We start from the raw sequence: 25,168 nt of genomic DNA on the forward strand, positions 1-25,168 counted from the left end.
ATGAGGAATGGGAGAACTAAGGCTTAGTTTGTCAGAGGGGAAAGGGGCAGGAAAGTTTGATTTCTCAGAGACGGGCAAAGTCTGTGGTGTGGGGTTGGCAGCCAGGCTTGGAAATGAGAATCGATGCTTGATGAAGAAATGAAAAGTATCAATGCATGCCTGAGTTCATAAAAAGACCTCTAAGTTTAAACTGGGGGCCAGGTTTTCTCCTTTAATTCTGCTGGTGTCACTTCCAGGCCTCAGGGTTGATATTTCCCATTTCTAGGGCAGGTTTCTAGCCTCTTTGTCTTGAAACAAAGGTGTTTGTACAAAACAGTCTCTAAGATTCTCTCTGATTCTAAAATGTAATTGTAATTACTGTAGAAATTCAGAAGAAAGGGAAATTAGCTCTGAACCTTGGGTCTCTCTGGTCCTTGGCCTCAGTCTCCTTGGTTGTAAAATTCATGGGTTGGGCCTTTTAAGGTCCTAAGTCTGATGTCATGGTCTCTGTCAGTTGGAGAGATGGGGAAGGTTGCAGGGGGTCTCCTTACAACTAGCAGGCAAGTGTTAATTCCAACTTCTGCCTCAGACCCCTCCAGCACTGCTAATGGGTTTCATTCTGTCTGCCCCAGGGTAGCTCTCCAGTTTAAATGAGCAAAAGATCCTGAACACAGCCCCTCTGGGCTTGAGACCTTTCCCCTGCTCTTTTTGACTCCTTCAGAAACTAGAGTCCCAGGGCATCCCATGGAGGGTCACTTCCCAGGCCTCCATAAATTGCCCAGAAGTTAGAACCAATCTCCTAGTTGGAATAGAAAGAATTAAAGGGAGACAACAGTGACCTCCTGCCTGCCCCAATGCCCCAGTTTCCACCAAGTCCTGGGTAAAACAGTGCACACTGGGTCTGTGTGTGTGTGTGTGTGTGTGTGTGTGTGTGTGTGTGTGTATGTGTGTCCGTGTGAGCTTGTCACTGTTTTCCTCCTAGAAGAAAGGGGGCAAGGGCCAACAGAGGCTCAAATTGGAACAAGCTGTTCTCCACCCGCCATTACAAAGGACAGGCACACCAGCTGGGGGGCTCACCCGCTCTTTGGAAAATATTGTTCTGTGTTCAGAGGCAAATGACTGTTTCCTCTCTAGACCTGGACAGGATTATGTTTAAATCTGAAAAAGGAGAGGTTGAGGAGAGGAAAGGGGAAGCTATAAAAATACTTGGCAGCTGTCAGGCTTCATTTTGGCTACCTGACGGCCCTTATCCCAATTTAGACCAAGAGGAAGAAGGCCCTGGGTAGAGCTCCTGCTTGACCACAGCCTTTCCCTTGGACCCACAGGATGACCCTTTACAAACATCCTCTCTCAAGGTCATGGAACCCTCTATATAGATATTCTCTCTGAAGTCTCAGAATCATCCCACCAACCACCCCAGAACTACCCATCGGGAGATAGGGAAAATGGGAAAAGTTATCCCTCTTTTATATATGAGGAAACTGAGACAGACTGAGTGAAGTGACTTGCCCAGGGTCACATAGATAGTTAAGTGTCTAAGACCAGATTTGGACTCAGGTCTTCCTGACTCCAGGCCCAGAGCTCTATCCATTGCATCACCTAGTTTCCCCTCACTCAATTTCCTTATCTGTAAAATAGAGGGAATACCAGCACTTACCTTCTAGAATTGTATCAACTGAGAAAAAATTCTGTGTAAACTTTAAATCACTATTTGAATAGGAGCTATTCTCCCCATTTGACAGATAGGCAGACTGAGGCTTATAAGACTAAGGTGACTTGCTTTTTTAACCTCAAAATGAAATGGATCTAATTTTCCATCTCTCCTCTAACTTCTCTTGAGTCTACCCTTGGGAGTCAAACAAAACAAATTTGAACAGGCCTTCGCAGGTCACCTGGCATGTCCCTTCTGGCTCGTCCCTTCTGCAATCTAAGCATCTCCAGTTCCTTCAGCTTATCCTCACAGAATAAGGACAAAAGGTCCTTCACCCTCCTGGTGGTCATACACTCCCCATACTGCCCTTGTTTCCCTAATTTAAACAAATTTCATTATTTTTACCTACATTCATAATTTATCATTCCTCCTGCAACTGATAGATGTTGCCACTTTGTCAATATTCTTCCTAAATATGTCATCCAGATTGAACAAAGTCCTCTCCAGGACAAGAATATAGCAGTCCATATGCTCATCTCCCTCATTCCTCTCTCTCTCTGTCTCTGTCTCTGTCTCTGTCTCTGTCTCTTTGTCTGTCTCTCTATCTCTCTGTCTCTGTCTCTCTTTATCTCTTTGTCTCTCTTTCTCCCTCTCTCCTTCCCTTCATATAGTCAGGACTTTAGTTTTCTTCATGGCCAAGGCAGATTCATCTTGACTTTGTGGTCCACCAAGACCACAAGTCTTTTAAAAACCAACTTCTGTCTAACCATACCTTCCATAGCCTGTAATAGTAACAGTGATTTTTAGGTAAATAATTTATGTTTTTAAAAATTGGATAAGTTAAGATTCGATCTGGCCAAGGTACTAGCAGAACAAATTGCTTTTGGATCTTATTCTGGTATCCAAGGGGCCAACTATCCCTCCCAGTTTTGCGTCATTTATGGATTTGATAAACATTATCTATATTATCTATGATTTTATCCAAATCACTGAAAAATGTTTGAAACGAGACCCAGACCTGGTAGAGATCTTTGAAACACTTTGCTATTGATTGCCTTCCAAGCTGACATTAATGCACCTCTGGCGTGAGAGCAGCACAACCCTTTCTGGGCTGTGTCCACCTATTATTTCACTCTGCACATGCAGAGGGCACTCTGGTAAAACTGACTTGACAGACAAGCTCAATCAGGCTGAGAGTAACTAATAGATCTCAGACCTATCGGTGAAGTTAGGAATGTCTGCTCCAAGCATGTGAAAATTTCCCCTAGTAGATTGGGTAGATAAGGATAATTTTCCCCAACAGCCAGTAAGTCAACTGAAGCTGACCTGTAGAGTGCTTAGAGATTGGTGAAACATTGGAGACACCAATGTCATCCACCACATCCCAGGCCATCCTTTGTCTTGCCCCTGGACTTTGGTGACTATAACACCTTGCAGCTCTACCTCACTTCAATCCAATTCAGAATGCAAGTCAAGATACTACCTATAATGTCAGTGATCCTCTGAAAACAAAGGACGAACAACAATTATGTTTGCCAAGCACTATGATAACCCCTGGGAATATAAAAAGAATGTCCTTTCCCTCAAAGAAGCTCCCAATCTAATGGGAGAAGACAGCACACAAAGGGAAACTGAAAAACTGGAGGGGAGAGAAAAAGGGGGAATAATACCAGCTAGGGGCATGATGGAACCCAGTTTAAGAAGTGCAGTTGGTGCATGAACCAATGCTGACCAAGATGAGTAGAACCAGAAGAACACTGTCCACCCTAACAGCAACATGGGGGCGATGATCAACCTGGATGGACTCACTCATTCCATCAGTGCAACAATCAGGGACAATTTGGGACTAGCTGCAATGGAGAATCCCATGTGTATCCAGAGAAAGAATTATGGAGTTTGAACAAAGACCAAAGACTATTACCTTTAATTTTTAAAAAACAGTCATCTTATTAGGTAATTTTGCTATCCCTTATACTTTATTTTTCTTCCTCAAGGATATGATTTCTCTCTCATTACATTCAACTTAGATCAATTTATACCATGGAAACAATGTAAAGACTAACAGAAAGCCTTCTGTGAGGGATGGGGGGAAGCAAGATTAGGGGGAAAATTATAAAATTCAAAATAAATAAATAAATAACTTTTTTTAAAAAAGGAAGTGCAACTGGGGGGCAGTTAGGTGGCAGTTAGCTGGTGCAGTGGATAGAGCACCAGCTCTGGAGTCAGGAGGACCTAAATTCAAATCCAGTCTCAGACACTTAATAATTGCCTAGCTGTGTGACCTTGGGCAAGTCACTTAACCCCATTGCCTTAAATAAATAAAATTTAAAAATATATTTAAAAAAGAAGTACAGCTGGTTGGGACATGAAGAGGTAGCTGGCCTGGGACCCCTCTTTAAATGGAGGAGGACTTTGCTCCACCCTCCTTCCAGTCCTCTCATAAGAGGGGCAGAAGATTCTTATGTGGTATAAGGACCAAAGTTGATGAAATCTTAAAAGATGAGAAATTCCAAATGATAAGGTTCTTGGGGGCATGAACATGGTAGAGTCTAATCCGAAGGATTAGATAGATGGAAACATTATCTGGATGGAAAAAAGAATCAAGTCTTACACTTGGATTCAGGAAATCAGCTTCTCAAGTACAAGATGGAAGTAATATAGCAAACAAAAAGTTGCCTGGAAAAAGCCTGGCAGTTATGGTGGCCTTCAAACTCAATTGAGTGAGTCAATAATGTGATATAGCAGCCAAAAATTGAAGACTGTGTTTGACTGCATTTTAAAATGCACGACCCCCCAAATTAAGGGTGGTGAGCCTCCTAAACGCTCTTCTTATCTGAGGATGATTGAAGTAATAAGTTCACTCCTGGGTGTCATACTTTAGGAAGGACTTTGATAACTTGGAGAATATCCAATGGAGAGCAGCCAAGATGGAAAGAGGTTGCCGGTTCATGCCATATGAGAGTCAATTAGAGGGACTGGAACTATTTAGTCAAGGGAAGAAAATCTTGAGGGACAATCATAGCTGCCTCCAAATACCTGAAAAGTTATCACATAGGAAAAGAAATCAGCTCGTCTTGCTTGTCCCCAGAGACAGAAGTAAGAATAATGGGTGGAAATTAGAAAAAAGCAAATTTAGGCTTAAAGTCAGAAGAAAATTGAACTGCCTAGTGGCAGTGGCTTCTCCCCCATGGGAAATCTGCAAGTAAATGCTGGATGGCCACTTATCTGAGAAGTTAAAGGGCAGATGCTTTTTCTGTTATGTGACTGGACTAGATGTTCTGTCAAATTCATGCCAAATTTAAACATTTTCATTTTGAGGGGCAGCTAGGTGGTGCAGTGGATATATCGAGCACCGACCCTGGAGTCAAGAATACCTGAGTTCAAATCCAGCTTCAGACACTTAATAATGACCTAGCTGTGTGGTCTTGGGCAAGCCACTTAACCCCATTTGCCTTGCAAAAACCTAAAAAAAGAAAAAGATCCCGGTTTTACAAATGAGACAACTGGTATTCAGGAAAGATAAATTCCGGCCAAAGTCCAGAAGCTGAAGATCTATGTCTTATATTATCATTTAAAGTCATCTTTGTCTCTGAGATTCTAGAATTCATGGGAACCATTCTCCACCCAAATCCCATATTCTTCCCATTACTTCACAACTGCCTCATGATGTCTGGAGCAGCAGTTCTCAAAGAGTCATCCAAAAGCCTTGGGAACCCTCAAAGGCCCTTTCAGTGGGTCCATGAGGTTAAAACTATTTTCATAATGAAACTAAGATGTTTTTATTTAATTTAATTTAATCTAATTTAAATATAATGATTGTATAAATCAATAGAGATAACCCACATAAGCAAAAGTTCTTAGGGGGTCTTCAATAATTTTTAGTGTAAATGGGTCCAGAGACCAAAACATAGGAAAATTGTTGCTGAATAAGAAGACACATTATTATTGTAAGAAATGTAACATCATTGCCTTCCCTTAGGATAAGAATCTTCTAGTAACTCATCATTGGTCAAGGACAGAGTGAAGACTTAAATGCCTGTTAACTACTGACTAAATTCTCCACATGATCTCATAAGCAAGTCACCTTCCCAGTCTGTTACTCAGTTTCCTCATCTGTAAAACAAGGCAGTTTTACTGGACAAGTCCTCATCTCCCTCCCAGTCGTGACATGTTTTTGCTCAGTAATGTAAAGTTGTATTGAGAGCCCTTCTTTATCTTGCTAGAGAATTTAACCTGTGAAATTTTTTCAATACCCTGTGAATTAAAATTTGTCTTTTCTTACCCTCATGTGTCAGAGTTTTGTGATTTATTTACTGATAAAAGAACTCATTGATGCCCTCTCCCTGGCTTCATAATTATCTAAAAGACATAGAGCTGCAGGAGACCTCAGATATCATATAACCCAATCCAGGGCTTCCAGCACTCTGTTTCAGATGTCTGAACCTTCCTAGACTAATCTATGGACCAAGGATGATACCCATCCCACCAAGAATGGATGAGAAGTATTGGGTTTGACAAAGAGTTTGGCACAAGTGAAACAATTTGACAATAGATCATTAAGTTTCTCAAGGCAGTCGAACAGTACGAGAAACACACAAAAATATATTCCAAACTCAACCTCAGATGGCAAGGTCTTGTCAATAAGAAAAATGATGTCTTCATTTTCAAGAATGACCTACTCAAAGGCCAAGGGAGCTTGTTGGAATGGAAAGAGTCCAGATTTAGAGCCAAGAAACCTGAGTTCAAATCCCAATTCTGACTCTTGCTACTTGTGTAACCTTAAGTAACTGTTCAACCTCTGTGGTCTCAGTTATCTTCACTGTAAGTAAGAATACTACTACTTTCTCTTCCTACCTCACAGGGTTATTGTAAGAAGACTTTGTAGACCATAATACTTGTCATGCTGTCCCAAAGTCGAACCAACTCCAGACCCCCAACCATCTTTCCATCCTGTTTCCCAGCCATTGTTAATGTATCTCATTCCTACATTCCATTCCTACTCTGGGAACACAAATCAAATTAACTTACAATTACTTCTGCATATACTTCAGAGACAATAAGCTCCTTGACAGTAAAAGTTGTTTTTTTTTTATTTTTTTCTTTGTAACTACAAGCCATAAGCACCAACACAGTGCTAGACACTAAGTGCTTAATAAATGGTTATGGATTGATTCTGGAAAGGATGTATCAATCAGCTGTCCCATGATTCCATTCACCATTGCTGTGACTATCCCAATTAAAGCACAACACCTTGACCACCACTCCTTATTAGAATAGGAGCTCCATGATGACAGGGACTGTGTTATTTTTATCTTTGTATCTCCGACATTTAGCACAATATCTTGTGCATAATAAACATTTAATAAATGTTTTTAAATTAATTCACTCCAGGGGCAGCTAGGTGTCGCAGTGGATACAGCACCAGCCCTGGAGTCAGGAGTACCTGAGTTCAAATCCAACCTCAGACACTTAATAATTACCTAGGTGTGTGGCCTTGAGCAAGCCACTTAGCCCCATTGCCTCGCAAAATCCTAAAATAATTTTAAAAATTTAAAAATTAATTAATTCACTCCACAAATCTGTGAGCTAAAAATCATTATTTGCAGTAATAACAATAATGGACTCTGGTGGTACTGTTGTTTGTCCTTTGTCCTCAAAGGACATGATGCTGGGGTCCAAATACAGTGTGTTAGATAATGGAAAAAGGATCAGATTTCTAGTTCAAATGTTTCTGTTCAAATCCCAGCTCAACCTCTTAGTTAGTTCTTTGAAGATGGACAAGTTTGATTCATCTCAGCCTCTATGGACCATAGTCTCATCTTCTATAAAATGGTGGCAGTGAAACTGATGTCAGACAATTGCTTGGAAAGTCAAAGGAGTCAGTGTATAGGAAGTGCCTTGTAAATGATAAAGCATTAGACAAACATTAGCTACCACCAATATGGAATCATTACTTCCCAAATTTCCATTGTCCCCCTAGTCTAAACCATCTTAGACTATATTCTCCAAGTGTTTCCCCTATTGTTAGACATTTCCTCCAACTTGAATGAGGGAAGTACCTTTAAGATGTTAAGCTATCCCACCCAGAGTGCACTTGCCTCTCCCCTGCTTCCAGGTCCACCACTTCCTCTCTTTCTTAAGGATTTAGATTTGACATCTCAAAGTTGTCCATGGATGGTGATATGGCTGCTCTTGTAGTTGATAATGACTCTAGAATGTGTAAAACTGACTTTGCAGGAGACAATGTCCTTTTCTTAACCCTAATTTCTTCCTTTCCCATTGTTGGGGCATCCCAGACATCAGGATGTGATGGGATATAGACCAGAAAGACAACTTTGTGGAAGATGAGGCTCAGAGCAAAAAGAGTTATTCTAGACCTGAAGTACCATGGTATTGTCACCAGCTGGGATGACATGGAGAAGATCTGGCATTATACATTCTACAGTGAGCTCCATGTGACCTCTGAATACTCTGTGCTGCTCACAGTAGCTCCCCCCAGAACTGGTAGAGAAAAGATGACTCAGATGTACATGTACAATACCATCCAGACTCTACTGTCCCTGTACACCTCTGGTCACACGACTGGCATTGTGGTAGAGTCTGGTGGTGGTAAGTTCCTTAATGTCCCCCATCCATGAAGGTTATACCCTTCCCCATGCCACCCTTCATCTGGATCTAGCTGGCCATGATCTGAGAGACTATGTTACAAAAATCATGACTAAGAGAGGGGACAGTTTCAAAACCAAACTGAAAGGGAAATTGTATATGACATCAAAGAGAAGGTGAGTTATATTGCTCCAGACTTAGAGCAGGAGACAACCACTGATGCATCTAGTTCCTCTCTGGAAGAGGTATGAGCTCCCTGAAGGTCAGGTTATCGCCATTGGCAACAAGAGGTTCCACTACCAAGAAGCTTTCTTCCAAATATTTTTCTTAAGTATGGAATCCTCTGGAATTCACAATACTACCTTCAACTCAAACATGAAGTGTGATGTTGCCATCCAAAAGGATTGATATGCCAGTACTATATTGTATAGTGGTACCCCCATGTATCCAGGCATTGCTGACAGGATGCAGGAGATTACAGCCCTAGGCCCTAGTACATTGAAAATCAAGATCATTGACCTAAATGAGACAAATACTCTGAATTAGAGGCTCCATCCTGGTGACTCTTTCCACCATCCAGTGGATCAGCAAGCAGGAGTATGATGACTCTGGGTCTTCCATTGTCCATTGCAAATGCTATTAAATGGACTGTTTGTGAGTTTTTTGGTTGTTTGGGATTTTTTTAATTGTTTTGTTTTGTTAGAGTATGATAATTGCCCCCCTAAAAAAGAGATGAGATTGGCAGGGCTTTATTTGTTTGTGGGGAGGGGTTGCACTTGACTCAAGATTTAAAACTGGAGCAGTGTGAAGGTGGAGAGCAGCCTAAAAGTCTTCAGAACATCTTCAATACAATGATTTTACATTTGTTTGGTTTTTTCCAAGTCATTCCAAATTGTTGTCATTCCAAACAATCCCAAATATTGTATAATGCATTGTTTCAGAGAGTTACTTGCCCCTATGAGAGCTATTGTGTTCCCAAATAAAGCAAAGGAGCCACCTAACAAGCTACTTAATGTTGCTTTATATGTGAATTAAATAATCCATTTTTATGTCTTCTGCCTTAATACTCATTTCTTTTTTAAAATACATCAACTATAATGAATGGCCCCCTAAACTTCTTCCCTGCTCCTAACTTAGATATAAATGAAGACTTCAAAGACTCCCGGGGGTGGGGGGGCTTATGAGACAAATGCCAGCACTTGGGGGGTGGGGAGGAGCTTTATCTGTGCACTGACTTTGAATGAATGAATGAATGAATGTGCACAGGTTAAAAAAAAAAAAAAAAGAGATGTCGATTGTGTCTTATGGCTCCTGGTAGTCCCCTCCTCTGCATGTAGCTAGGTCCATAACATTGAATGGAAGATTGACTCCTTTATATTATCCATCCTTCCAAAATAGCCAAAGTTAGAGAATCTTTAAGTTGGAAAACCCTTCAGAGGCAATGTCATAGAGCCAAAGGATCAAATTTTGGTATAATGACTTCTCATGTGGCACTAGGCTGAGTATGGTGAACTGAGGGCCAGCCTTAGAATCAAGAAGACCTGAGTTCAAATTATGCATCAGATTCTCACTAGCTAAAAGGTCCAAGGACAAGTCATTTTACCTTGGGACTTTTTAATTTCTGTGATCATGTGATAATGTGACCATGATATATCTATAGTATCCATTAGATGGAGATGTTTTTAGTCTCACACAATTTGACTGATGACCTTTAAAGCACTATAGAACAAGGATGTTTTGGTTCCTTTTTTAAAATGAGAAATAATGTGTGGATTGAACACATATCAGTTCAGATTTAAAGCCAGGAGAAGCTTCTTGAATACCAGAGATGACCCAAAGGGGGTCTGGGCTATCTCAAGACAGAGGCTCGATCTCCTGCAGAAGCCACTTGTCAAGTGTGTTGAAGTCGGGGTTCCTGCTCAGGTACCAACCCAGCAGCCAGTCTAGCTCCCCCATTAGAGGCCCTGATTGTCTGAGATTCTCCACTCTGGGCACTGCTCCACATTTTCAGGCCAAATCTTCCCGACAACATAATAAGCTCTTTGAGGGAAGAGAAAATGTCAGAAATGTCTTTGTGTCTGCCCACATGCCCACCACAAGATTGGGTACACATGAAATACTGAAGAAATGCTACAAAGATGGAATAGAAGGGAATGGAAATGATGCTGCCAGAGGAGTGGGGGAGGTGGGGACAACCTTTCTGGGGGTGATGCCCTTAGAATCCATATTTCTAATGAAACTAGAATATTAGAACTTGTCACCCAATCTTAGAATCAGAACCAACCTCTCTACCCAAAGCAAGAATCTCTTCCTAGATCACTTGGGTTTTTCTCTAGAGGGAGCTAATAGCAAGGGTCCCTCCCTTTGGAAACAGGACGATGAGAAATGAGAAGACCAGAGGGGTCCATGGTAGGGGGAAGGCCAGGGAGAGCCTGGGACTGGCTCAGGGATGAAAACATCAGGGTCAAGTGGGAAAAAACTTTGGGTTGGAAGGAATGAGATGTGTCTTCTTTCCCCAGACCTTCTGCTGACTTTTGTGTGACTAGGATGAAATTGGTCAACCCCTAGATCCATTGCCTTTGAGAAACTGAAGGAGAGACTTAAACTTATATAAGGATTTTTCCATTTTTTGGGGGGAAGGGGATTATATTTACCCTGACAGTAAGATTATTTTAGTAATAAATAAATAAATAATGAATGAATAAATAAATAAATAAATAGGTTTTTAAAAAACAATATGTTTGAGCCAAGAACCCTTGTAATATCTGGTAAAGTTTACAGACTGCAAAAATATTTTTAAATATATAAGGATTATAAAGGAGATCAATTCTGTTGGCTTTGATATTTTCAGTTCTAACATGTCATCAAACTCTAATTGTATTCTATAGTCTAATGGTCATTCCAAGGCCCCCTTCCAAGGCACTATTGGGGAATCACAAAACTAAAATAGAAGAGGGTCCTGTATCTACATCATAAATCTCAGCTACATCATTGCTGACAAATGGTTCTCTAGTTCATGTCGGAGATTCCCAGTGATGAGAAGCTCACTACCTCCAGAAAGAATTCATTTTACTATGGGAAATTTGTTTTTTGGCATCTAGTCCAAATCTACCCCTTCCCAACTACCCCCCTTGCTCCCAGTTATATCCTCTGAGGCTTCCTTCCCATGACAATACTTTAAGTAGTTGGTAACTCTGATCCTAACTCTTCTCTTCTACAGTCTGGGGGGGGGGGGCAGGAAGAGGAGAGGCAAGGGGCTCTCACTGGCTGATACTTTTCCAGGAAAGTTATAGCAGCTGTTTTTACAGTAGCTGACCTTGGATCTGTCTTCCAAATTTGATGACTTCCATTCTTTGAACTCTTCAATATTCCCAGGTCCTTTAACCCCTTTCATCATTCTTGGTGCTCACCAACTTACAAACATCTTTACTAAAATGGAATGACCAGATCTAATCATAATACTCTCTATGTGGCCTGACCAGAGTGGAGGACACAAAAGGTTAGTAATTGCCTCCCAAGACCCCAATCTCTCCAGTAGCTACATCCCGATGCTCACATTTATGTCTATGACATTTTTTTCTCAAGCTATCCAAAAACAAAGGAAACAGCAATTGGCAGGCATGAGCTGGTCAAAGTATACAATCACCCCATCAGATTGAGAGTTGGAAGGAAACCTAGAGACCTGATCAGTTCAGTGGTCTTCAAAGTAAGTGGGCCATGGCATCACCTTGAGGGGACTGTCTGTCATGACCCCAAAGATTTTGTGATCAATTAGAAGGTAAAGGAATGAATCACACTTCACTTTTGCCAAAATAGCCAATCCTGGGTCTTATCTCCAAGAAGGTCTTGCAAGATCTCTCAGAAAAACTTTGGAATTGATTGGGAGATGTGGTAGACACTAGCAAAGGACCACCCAGAATGGCATGTGCTCTATGAGCACAGATGCACAAATTTAGAGACATCTCAACTCAAGTTTTCCTATGGACTATGTGTGCCCAACCTATGATAGAGACTTGTGAGCTTTTATTGATATGATCAGTCACAGACAGACACACCGTACTTTGACCCCAACACAGTGAAGTCATTTTGGTCCTCCTCAAGCACAGAGTACAACAATCAACACTTAGCTCCCAATACTCCTCCACTCAGCCCCTCCTTTAATTCCTAACCTCCCCCTTTATAAGATGATTGTCAGTTCCTCAGAGCAGTTATAACCTAAGCTAACACATAACTTAAACTATGATGCAGATGCCATTGGGAAAATTCAGCCCCCATCCTCTAACAGTGTTCTGTTAGATGTGAAGGAAGCATGTCTCCTTGGAGGGCTGGCTCAGCTGTGATCTATGATTAAGAGCCTGCCTCTCCTCATCCCGCACATCCCCTCCACATTATCTAGAGTGAGTCACACTAGAGACACAGTCATGGATGGGTTATCCAGTTCATAGATCTCATTTCATTATCTTTCTCCTCAAATCCTCCCCATTTCACACTCCTCTATTATAGTCAAAAGCACTTTCATCCTCCTGGTTAACCCACATTCACAAGTATCTTGTCATTCTCACTCCTCATATCCCATCAATGACCAAATCTGTCATCTGCTTCCCTATCTCACTTATCTGTCCTCTTCTCTCTACTCACACCCCCTGCTAAGTTCAAATCCTCATCACCCTTTGTGACCTATTGCAACAGTCTCCATTCTGTTCTCTCCCCACTCAACAGCCAAAGTGATCTTCCTGAAGAGCAGGTCTGACTATAGCATCCCCTTACTAACACATTCCCAGATTATTCTTTATCAGTTATAAGATCAAATATAACATCTTACTTCATCCTTTTGCATATATTTTTTAAATCTCATGTTTTACAATGTAGATAACTCCAAAGATAGTAATGAATGTAGGTCATTTGTAAATATTAATGCTGCTTGCTTGAAATGTTTTTTTTTCCCCCTAAGGGGGTATATTATCCAAAGTGTTTGAAGTCTACCATTCTAGACCCAGTCCAAAAATGACCTTCAAGACCTGGCTAAAGCTATGCTTGAGAAGAAAAGGAGATTGGAAAGGAGAGAAGGAAACAAGGAGAAAATCTGTTCAGATTTCAGTGAAGAACTTGAAAAGGTCTCATGGACATCTTACAAACAATACAGCGAAATCATTTCAGAGCTGTGTCGATGGTTGGATCCAAAAAGGAGTCACTGATGGAATGACAAAGGGATCTGAACTTAGCCTTGGGTTTCTCATTTTTTTCCTTGATAACTTAGATGAATTCATAGAAAACATCTCTGACACATTTACAGATGACTTGAAGTTAGGAAGGATGACTAAATATACTTGGGCAAGAGTCAGGATCCAAAAAGATTGCAACAAGCAAGATCATTGGGCCAAATCAAATAAGATAAAATGAACTAAGTGGGGGAAAAAAGTAAGTTCAGATAAAGTTCTGAACTTACTCCAAAATGACAATGGGTCAGTGATGTTATTGATGAGAAGTCACTCCAGTGATGCAGATTACCTTTGCCTTTGTGACTCTTGTCTGTGTTTTCCTGTAAACCACCACAGTGGATCCAGTCACTCTGTAGGGAAAGCCTTCTTCATATCCTCCTGATATTACGTGGATGCCAATGATGCACAAGGGCCACGCATTCATCATGCATTTCTCTGAATTCATACAGTTTATCCTTCTCCTCCATCATCCCTCTTTTGTAATATGATAGCCCCAACTCATGTGACCCACAGTCACCCTGGGTTAAGGGTTTTTCTATTCTTTTGTGTCCTGGACCTTTCTGGAAATTAGGAATTGGCAAAAACTATGGGTCCCTTTTCAGAATGATGGTTTTAAATGCCCCAAATAAAATACATAGCATTACCAAGGAAACTAACTATGTGAATATCTAAATTTAAAAATAAATTAAAACAAGTTAGAAACTCCAAGCTAAGAAGTACAACTATGGGAGATCTTCAGTGTTCATACTGCCCTTTGACTCCCAAGTCATTGGAAGGATACTGATGTTAGAAAACTGGGACTTGGTCCAATAAAAATTCTTCAAATACTTGAAAACATCGTTTATCTGGACACACTGCTAAGCTACTCCAAGGTGACGCTCAAGAGTATTGCATACAGCACTTCTGGGTACCATATTTTAGGAAGGACATTGATTGAGGAAGGAGATAATGTTAAGAGGAGGTCAGCTAGGAGAGTGAGAAATCTTGATACCAGGCCAAACAAAGTTCACTGCACCTGGAGTCTGAAAGACCTGAGTTCAAATCTAACCTCAAACATTTACCAGTGGTGTAAGCCATTTCAAGTCACTTAACCACTGTCTGCCTCAGTTTCTTCAACTATCAAATGTGGATAATAGTACCTTCCTTGCAGGGATGTTATAAGGATCAAACAAGATAATATTTGTAAAACTCTTAGTACAGCATCTGAAACATTGTTTAATAAATACTTTTTTCCTTCCTTCCAGCCCTCACAGCCCTATGTTATAATCTTTTACGTTCTAAGTTCTAACATTCTCCCTTCTTAGGTCCTTCTCAGCTCTACCATTCTACATTCTAAAGACCCAGGCAGCCCTTAAGGTACCACCCAGGTCTAACATCTTGTGCTCTAAGATTCCTTGAAGACATAACCCTATATTCTAAGATTCCTTCCAGCTCCCATTCTTTGTTCTAAGGTCACTACAAAGCTCTAAAACCTCATGTTCCAAACTCCCTTCTGGAACCAGCATTCTATGTTCTAACATTCTAAGCTATCCATCTCTAATGTTCTATACTCTACATCCTAACTTTCCATAGCTTTGGGGGGCTTCCAGCTCCAGGATTCCAATTCTCAATGTTTCATCCTTCAGATTTACATTCAGAAAAGGTGTGGGTCAAACCCTCTTGTTTCCAACCCCACCAAGAAGGTTGACCCAGTTTCCCTCCCCAGGACCTCTGCATTTCCATCACCATGGGAACATTTTTTTAAAAGACTGGATTTAAGATCCAATGAACATTAATGAACTATCCAGTCAGGGTCTAGGAGATTCTTACGCAGGGTACACTCTGTCCTCCTCCTCATGCGTGTTTTAGAAAGAACGTGAAACATAGTGAGTCACTTCTGAGCTGTCACCAGAGGCGGAGTGGTCCCGGAAGCCAATGCTCTTGGCGAATATTTCTTTCACCACTCGAACTCTTACATAAACTCCCAGTGGACTTCTCATCTCCAGGGCTTTGTGAGGACATATTTCTTTTCAGGGTAATGTTGGCAGGAAGTACTCCTTACAGATGTTGTAAGCAAACACACTCGAGCCCCCAGCCAGCTCTGCATTAATATTGGAGCAGGCTAGTGCATACACTGGCTTGGTCCTCTGACACTAAGAACAAAAAAAATCATGCTTTGCACATGCTACATGTATTACCTTTCCTCCAAAGGCCCTCAGCCCACTTACACACATTTGGTATCTTGGAATTACAGAACCATAGGGTCAAAGATGGATAGAATTCTGGAACTTGGAGATCATTGGATTTCAAGTATCAAAGAACCTTGGGACCATAAATTCTTCAAATCAGAAATATAGGGTCAGGAAGGACCTAAGCTAATTTAGTCTTGTCCCCTGTCCAAACTTTGAATTTTGTTTATAATACCTGCAACTTCTCCAGCTTTATAACCTGGAGCCTTCCGACCTTTCCAGTCTTCTTATACTTATTCGACTCCATTGATTTCAATATCCCATGACAATGATGCCCTTGCTCTTGTTCCACCTCTTGAATCCAGACATCTTCACTGGCTGGAATTCTATCCTTTCTCATCTCTGCCTCAGTTCCCCCTAGCTTCCCTCAAGTCTCAACAAAATTTCCATCTTCTGGAATGAACCTTTTCTAGCACCACCACCAACACCACCACCACCACCCCGCTTAATGCCTGTGCCTTGTCTATGTTGATTAGCTCTCATTTTTCCTGTCTTGTTTATAGTTATTTGGGTGAATATCTCCACTATTAGACTAAGTTCCTGAGAGCAGGGTCTGGTTTTTAGAGATTTTTACGAATTCCCCCCATCCCACTGAAAAAAAAATGACCTGGTATTTATTTTACATGCACTTATCAGCATGTATATGTTTTCCTTTTCAACCCACTGTAAGCTCCTTAAGGACAAGTAAGTTTTATTGCTTTTCTATCTCCATTTCCAAGTTCAAATTAATCTGTGTTCATTGATTCTGAAAACTCCTAGGTCATGTAATCTAACCTACCACTTAATGTTATTCTTTCTACAATATCATTCCATGCTTGGCAAATGATAAATGCTCATTGAATTAGATTGGGAATGAACTCAAGGCTTCCAGTCTCTTCTTTAACGTCCCTCTTGGTACAGTAGAGTGACCTTTCAAGGTATGTTTAGTGACTTGGCCAAGTGTTTGTTAATGAACATTGAAGAAGGAACTGAGGGGAAAGAAAGATGAATCTTCATGCTTTTAGAATAGGAAGGGACCTCCATCATCACCTACTCCAACTCAGAGGAAAAACCTGAATCCTCCCTAGATCAGCCCTGAGAAGTCACCATCCATCTTGAAACTTGGGGGTGAGGAACTCTCTGCTTTCCATTGTACCCCACTCTATTTCCAGAGTTTACATAGTGAGCTAAAAGTCAAATCAAAAGCATCTATTAAGAGCCTAATGTTTTCTAGTTTGGGAACTAAGTAGGGGGGCAACAAGGAAAGGCAAAAAGTCACCTCCTGACCTTGAGGGGTTCATGGTCTGATGGTCTGATCAACTGGGACAAAGTAAATCAAAATGCATTTATTTGTTTGTTTGTCTGTTTATTTGTTTATTCACAGATTTTTCAAGGCAATGGGGTTGAGTGGCTTGCCCAAGGCCACACAGCTAGGTGATTATTAAGTGTCTGAGATCAGATTTGAACCCAGGTACTCCTGACTCCGGGGCAAGTCTATCCACTGTACCACCTAGCACCCTAAAATGCATTTATTTTTGCAGTAAATCTTCCAACTGTTCATGAATTTAAAAACTTGCCATTTGAGTTTCCTTACACTACAATCATGAGTTTTACATGATTTGGCATCAAGTTCCCAAGATTTTGATACAGATTCTTTCATTCTTCATCAAGAAACCTCACTTCTGTCACATTGTATTTCCTTGATAAACAGTTCATTTTTGCCAAGTCTAGACGTAATCAGAGCCCATCAATTTTTTTTGTTTTTTACAAGGCAATGGGGTTAAGTGACTTGCCCAAGATCACACAGCTAATAAGTATCAAGTGTCTTAAGGAAGATTTGAACTTAGGATTTCCTGCCTCTAGGGCTGGTACTCTAACCTTTGCTACCTAGCTGCCCAAGAGTCCATCAAATTTCAATGGATTCCAAGACTCCTGTGGCATGTTCATCTCTAACTCTCAGCTCTTGATTGTCAAAGAATCTCTATCTCTCTCAAAGATCCAATCAACATTGTTAAGCATTGTGTGTACCTCCCAGCCTGAGAGAAACAAGGGTCAAAAATGAAAGACCCCCAGCTCTTATATTCGGTTAGAGGACATAATATGTGGAAGGATGAGGGGCAGGTAACAGTGAGCAGCAGAGCACATCTTACCTGTATCTGCAGTATCATCTATGTGGAGATTCCTGATAGGGAAACTCTAACCATTAAACCAGAGGTAAATCAACTTGGGACATTGAGAAGGAGGTAAAGTGTTTTAGCCAACATCATATAGTCAGGAAGCATCAGAGTCAGCATCTACTCTCCCCCTGGCTCTCAAGTAGTTAAGTTTTCACTATCACCACCATTTGATAAGTATAGGTGGATTTAAGATCCCCTCCATTCTAGGGTGCACTTCCCTGGAGAAGGCCTGAGCCACAAGATGTCCTGGATGCTCGGAGGCTTACTCATTACTCCCTCCCCAACTGGGGAACTCACCCCTGAAGAGTCTGACAGCTTCCTCCTGGTTCTGGGAATGTAGAAGAACCAGCTGCCAAGAACCCAGTAGGTGCCACGTCTGCTCCGTGTCCCCCAATGGGGCTGAAGCTATGCCAAAAACATCACCCAGGAGAAATGTTTGCAGAATTCGGGGCTTTCTGGAGAAGGGGAGTATTTGAAATTCTAAAGACCTGACTCATCCAGGAGAGTAGATGAGGAAGGGTTGTCAGCCAGCTAGAGGCCTTCTGTCAAACTGGGTGGGTGGGGGGGGTCTTTTGAAGGTCTCTCCTATTCAAAGCTTCATTTGTCTCCTTGTAATGAAACAGGCTTTTCCCAACTAAGAAAGGTCAATCACTGAGGAAGCATTTAGGGATGTCAGACAGCAAGTAGTGTAATTATTGGAGTGACAATTTTGCATTGGGAAAATGGGGTGGGGAAAGCTGGTTTTAGCAAGACCCAGGTTCAAGGTCAATCTCTGGCTAGTTGCATCACTTAATATTCCAATGCTTTGGGCAACTCTCAAGACCTGAAGTTGCAAAACAGGTGTCAATCTGTATTGGTGAAGGGACTTTATCCACATGAAAATCCCTACAATGATTAAAAAAAATCACAAAGTACCTGTAAAAAAATTTTAGTTGATCTTTCCTCTTGAGATACCTCAGTAGAAGATAAGTTCCTTGGGGACAGAGGTTTTTGTTTTGTTTTAACATCCCCAAGTTAGTGGATAAGACAATGTCTTAGAGCCGGAAGAGATTTTAAAAAGCATGCTCATTGGACTGACTTGGATCGGACTGTAGAATGCTCCTGGGAGATAAAATATATGTGGTCCAAGGACTGTCCAAATGAAAGACCTTAAGATGGTCTCACATCCAATCAGAGTTCAGGAGGCAATCAACGCCTGATTCCAGCCCAACACTCAATGAATTTAACAATTAGTCATGTATAATGAAGTATCACCATTGTGACCAGCTCTGTGTTATGGAGCCTAAGACACAAAAGCAGAAATGAAATAGTCTCTACCCTTAAGGAGCTCACTTTTTATCAGAGGAAACATAACCAGAGATCTGACATCCCCTGTGATTGGTCTGTCATGGCCTTAATCTCTATTTCCTGACTTGGAGAAAAAAAATCACAAAATTCAGAAGCTGAGGGACTTAAGAGTTCATCGAGTCAAACCGCTATCTGGACATTCCCAACAAGAAACTTGTCAGACTTTGCCTGAAGACCTCCAGGAAGACCTCACCCCCTCTGCAGGCAGCTCACTCTATTTGGACAGCTCTAGTCTTTAGGAAGCTTGTCCTATTGAGTTAGCATCTGATTCCATGTCCACTGGTGGCCTCTAGCTCTGTCCTCTAAGGCCAAGCCCAACACATTGAGATCTTCCTCAGCAGGACAACCCTTCACACTCTTCAAGATTTCATCCCTCCCAGGATCTCTTCTCTAGATCTGGAGGCTAGTTCTGTCAATTAATCATCAGCTTATCCCTACTCTTCTCACCTTCACCAAAACTTCCTCCAAATGGTCAATGTCATGCCAAAACCTTGTGCCCCATAACAGGTCACAGGACTTCATATGTGGTCTGAAGAAGCAGAGGGAAGTATTTGCCTCCCTTATTCAGGAAACCACAGCCTAAGATTGGAAGAGGGAGTTTTACAGTCACATCACACCAGGGACTCATCTTGATTCTTGTATTCTTAAGAAGGCCCTGATTTTCATAATTATTTTAATCTCCATTATCACTTTTGCCTCTCTTCTCCTCCCTTCCAAAATTGCATCATCTATTTTGACCCTTCCAAGTCCATTAATACTATCAACTCTTTCTTCAGATAAATGAGGATAAACAAATGTCTTGGGACTTTTAGGTCTGGCTTCTAGTCTAGAGTAGGAAAAAGAGACAATCTGTCCAAAGTGACATCCCAGATTAAAAGACTTCCCCTTGGACCCACTTCTTCCTTGCTATTGTACTTCTTCCAAAGAGTTGTATTTGCCATTGGTGGGACTGAGTGGTTTGTGCAGTTGTTTGGATAAGGTCAATGCTCTCATTTCTTACTTAGAATGTCAGTCCATCCCAAAAGTTCTTTGAATTTGGGCAAACCAAACTATTCACAGCAGAATGGTTCTACAAATGGACAGGGCTCTGTAAGTGCATATAATTCAATTCAATAAACATTTATTCAACACCTGTGGGGATGCCAAAGAGTCAAAAAACTGGATCTGCCCTCAAGAAGCTTACAGTTTACTGGAGAAAACAGCATGCAACAAATAGCTACAAAGCCAACTATATTCAGGATAAAGAGAAAATAATTCAGAAAGGGAAAGCACTGGAATGAAGAGGGGGTGGGGAAGACATCCTGTAGAAGTAAGACTTGAAGGAAGCTGGGAAGGTCAGTGGTTGGATGGAGAAGGGAGCATTTCCCTAGAACTGAGGCTACTGCTGAGGGTCAGTGTGTTTTGGCAGAGATGAGGCCATTCAAACTTGCAACTGCAGGGATCTTCCAAGTGGAAAACAAGAAGGAATCAAGGAGGGATTGTGATCTTGTTCGTGAAAAGGATGTACTCTTGGATCTGGTTCAGCTCAATGTTTGTACTGAAGAGCATGTACCCTTGCATAGTCTATTGTTTGTACAACCTCAACCTGGGAACTATAGGGGAGAAAAGAATAAGAGAAATATAGAATGTCAGAGATGTCTATAGATGGGAGGGTCTGGGAGGGGCCTTAGAATAGAAAAGGTCAGGGCTGGGAGGAGCCTTGGAACAAGGAAGGACAGGACTGGGAGGGAACTTAGAACTGGAAATGATAGAGCTGGGAGGGAACTTAGACCACTGAAAAATGTTGGAGCTTAGCAGGTCATAAGTGTTGGGGAAAAATAAAAGTTGGAATGAAAAAGCCTTTTGAGTTCATCTGGTCTGTTCCCTGTTCCCCTAATTATAGCAGCATTATAAAGTATTGTAAGGTTTACAAAGTGTTTCATAAATATACTATCTCCTTTGATCCTCCAAACTACCTTGGGATAGAGGTACTATTATGGTTCCCATTTTAAAGAGGAGGAAACTGAGGCAGGCAGAAGTTCAATCCCTTACGCAGGGTCTGAAGCTAAATTTGAACTCAGGTTTTCCAGACTCCGAGTCCAGAGTTCCCACCCACTTCCCCACCAAGTTACCTAGATAGATAAAACATAGCCCTATGTTGAGTTAGCATAGGAATCAGGACTAGAACCCAAATCTCTTCCCTACTGAGTATCTTTTCCTCTGCCACATTAGGCTCTGAATTGACTCAAGGATACTGGAGGTGCCACAGCAAAAACACTGAACTGGGACCTGAGGACCTGGGTTCCTGTCCACACACATAGGCTGTGTGACCCCTCTCTGAACCTCATTTTCTTCTCCAATGAAGTTGAAACACCAACACTTGGCTCTTTTTCTTTGGACAATCAGGAGAATTTGTAACCTGTGATTGTGTAAACATGATCTGTTGTTATTGTGGGTGTGGTGGGGCTTATCTCTTCTCACTCCTATCTCCCTAGGACCAGAGTTCTTCTGGGGTGACTGAGGAGGATCTCCCACTCTACCACTCAAGGCAAGTGATTTCACAGACTCTAGGCCAACAATTAAAATAAGTCCTAAAAATGAAGTTGGAGACATGGTGTAATATAAGACATTGATTGTGAGCACTTCTTTTTACCAGCTTTGTGACTGTGAACAAGTAACTTCCCTCTTCCAAACTTCAGTCTCCCCAGCTGCATACATGAAGGGTTTATTTCCAAGGCTCTCTAAAGTCCTGCCACTCTCACATTCCAGGCCTCTATGGTTGAGGGTCAGCAAGTCCCACTGGGCCCCATTCATTTTGGAAGCTGGTCAAGATGTGGGAACTGTGAAGGGTTGGGATACAGACGGCTACAATAGGCTTGGAGAGAAGCCTTCCTTTCTTGTCTCCACTGTCAAGTGGTTAGAGAACATAAGACTGAGTGCGATGATGTTGACTGATGAGACCAGAGCATGAGCATGTGGGAAGAAGTTTCCCCTGGATAGTCCAAATCACACTCACTGGCCTTGGAGTGGCAAGACCTGGATTTTAGGTCAACTAAAAGGGTTGGGGGCAGTTAGGTGGTCCAATGAGTAGAGCATGGGGCTTGGAATCAAGAAGATGGGAATTGTTTCAGACATTTACTAGCAATTGCATCAGCTCACTGAGCTTCTCCCACCCTCACTTCTCCTCATCTTTAAAAATGAAGGGGATAGAAGGTTCCTGGCAGGTCTGCTGGCTGTCCCCCATGCTGGGAATCCTATTCCTCATTTCTGATTCCTGGCTTCCTTCAACCTACACCCTCTTCAAGAAACTCTTCCCCATCTTCCTTAATCTCATATCTCCAATTTATCCCAATTATATAGTATTTGTACATAATTGTCTGGATGTTGTCTCTCCTCCTAGACAGGGGCAGCTAGGTAGTGCAATGGATAGAGCACTGACCTTGGATTCAGGAGGAAGGGAGTTCAAATCTGGCCTCAGATACTTGGCCACTTACCAGCTATGTGACTTTGGGCAAGTCACTTAACCCTGATTGTTCAGCATCCAGTCATCCTGCTTCATATCTGGCCCCAGGACCCAGATGGCTCTGAAGGAGAAAGTGAGGTTGGTGATTTGGCACACCATACTCCTCACTCAAATCATGTGCTTGTCATGGCATCAACTCCCTGATTTCATGGTCTTCTTCAAAAATGAAGGACAAAAACATTATTATTATCATTATTATAATTATTATTATCATTATTACCTCCTCCTAGACTGATCTCCTCGAGAACTTGGATTGTCTTTTGCCTTTCCTTATATCCCCAGAACTTAACAGTGTCATACACATAGTAGGTAATAATAACTACTTACTGACTTCACTTGACTTGATTTGATGGACTCTAAGGTACCTTCCAATTCTGTCTAGGATCCTATGAACATTCATTTTTTCCTGAACCACAGCTTCCTCACCCAAAAAAATGAACCCTTCCAGCTCCAAATCTATGAACCCCTGAAATATAATTCAGCCTGGTTGCACATGATCATGACTGAAAGGGTCAGTGATCTCCACTGGAGTATGTCCAGAGGAGCAGGCTAAGGAACCTTATGTTCACATTGGTCTTAATTTTTTTTAATTTGGGATGAAGTTTGTGAACATAACCCCAAGGCAAGATGGCTTTCAGAAACCAAGACAGCCTTTTCCTGTAAATCACAAGTGAAGAACTAGTGGTAAATATACTGCTGTTTATTCTAAGTAAGAAAGTGAGAGCATTGACCTTATCCAAACAGCTGCACAAACCACTCAGACCCACCAATGGAAAATACAACCTCATTTCTTTAAGTCCAAATAACTCTTCCTGACATCCTGCCCACATATCCCCATTAATGACAGCTCAAAATATTTCTACATCTATTATCTGCTAATGGGAAGTTCTTTCCACAATAAGCCTTCAATGTAGGTTAAAAAAATACCATCACCTCTATTTTACAGAAGAGGAAACTGAGGCCAGAGAGATTTGCCAAAGGTCAATCAGCAAGTTAACAGAAGGGCCAGGGCTCCAACCCAGATCTCCAGACTGCTCAGAGAAGGGCTCTTAGATTACCTAGAGAGATACCAAGATTCCATCATGCTGGTAAATGGCCATGCTACCTGTGAGGGTGACACCTTAGAAGAAATCCAGGTATAGGCACCCAGCCAAGGGGTGTGCCCAAGTTAGCTTGAGGATTATATTTGGAAAAGGGTTAAGAGAAGGCTAAGTCCACTTTTCTTCTACAGGAACACCCTGTAGAACATGGGGGGATGATTCTCAACCATAAAGTAGCAGGCTCTAAAATGTAGGACTAAGTCATGCCAAGAACACTTGAGTTTTTATTTGAACAGATCATGAAACATGCTCCCACCTCTGAGAGAGAATGATGGACTCAGGGTATAAACTGAGGTACATATGTGCATCTACATGTGTGTGTTTACACATATATACATGTGTGTCTGTGTATTTACTTTTGGGTATTTGTGTGTGTGAATAGACATGCAGATGTGCACATGCTTTGTTCATGTGTGTGTGAATCCATATGAACCTTTTTTCTGGAGTAGCCCTTTAAATGTCCAATCCTTGAACATGTTTTCCTCTGAATCTCCTCCTTAGAAAAGTCATTGACAAATGTCCAGAGGAGAGTGAACTAATGACCACAATATGCAAGAATTAAATGAAAAAAATGGAAGATGGTTAGCCTAGAGATAGACTTAAAGGGTAGATGTGATGACTTGATTGTTGTTGTTCAGGTATTTTAATCGTATCCAACTCTTTGTAGCTCCCTTTGGGGTTTTCTTGGCAAAGTAGAGTGGTTTACCACTTCCTTCTCTAGCTCATTTTACAGAAACTGAGGCAAACTGAATTAAGTGACTTACCCAGCTAGTAAGTACCTGAGATCAGATTTGAAATCAGGTCTTCTGACACCAGGTCCTGTTCTCTATCTAGGGAATGACCTTGATGCCCTCAGGACACTTGATAGCAGCCTTCCAACGTCTGAAAGATTGTCCTCTGAAAGATGAAGAAGCAGAGGGAACATTCAAATAGAACTTTAAGAATTGAAAAGAGCTTTATGGGTTCTATTATTATCTCCATTTTATAGATGAGCAAACTGAGTTAGATGATGATTAAGTGACTTGCCCAGGGTCATACAGCTAGTAATTGAGGCTGGATTTGTACTCAGGTCTTCCTGATTCCATGTCTGATGCTCTGTTCACTAAATCACTTGCAGTGATGAAAATACAAAGAATGAAACAACCCCTACTTACAGGGACCTTACATTTTAACTGAGGAAACAACTCCACACCTAAAGAAATATAGCATTAACAGTGAATAGGTGCAAAAATATTTTAAGTAGTTGAATACAAGGGAGTTTGGGATAGAATCTTCCTATGGAAGATGGTGCCTAAGCTGCTTCTTAAAGGAACAGACTCCTTAAGGTGAGGGGGTGGGCATGCCAGGTATGTGGGATGACAAGTGCAAGGGCCCAGAGGT

At 41.5% G+C, this 25,168-nt stretch overlaps 1 long non-coding RNA gene across 2 annotated transcripts in view; it reads right to left on the reverse strand.

Moving 5' to 3' along the window:
• The window catches only part of LOC141512419 (uncharacterized), a 177,470-nt gene that overhangs the window by 9,333 nt on the left and 142,969 nt on the right, over positions 1-25,168 (reverse strand). The window contains exon 3 of one of the 2 annotated variants that reach the window (XR_012475492.1): positions 22,660-24,685. This is a non-coding gene — a long non-coding RNA (uncharacterized LOC141512419). Of the gene's footprint in view, positions 1-21,763; positions 24,686-25,168 lie in introns of those variants that run through there. The other variant, XR_012475491.1, reaches the window with a different exon arrangement.

The sequence above is a fragment of the Macrotis lagotis genome, chromosome 2, assembly GCF_037893015.1.
Source record: "Macrotis lagotis isolate mMagLag1 chromosome 2, bilby.v1.9.chrom.fasta, whole genome shotgun sequence".
NCBI lineage: Eukaryota > Metazoa > Chordata > Mammalia > Peramelemorphia > Peramelidae > Macrotis > Macrotis lagotis.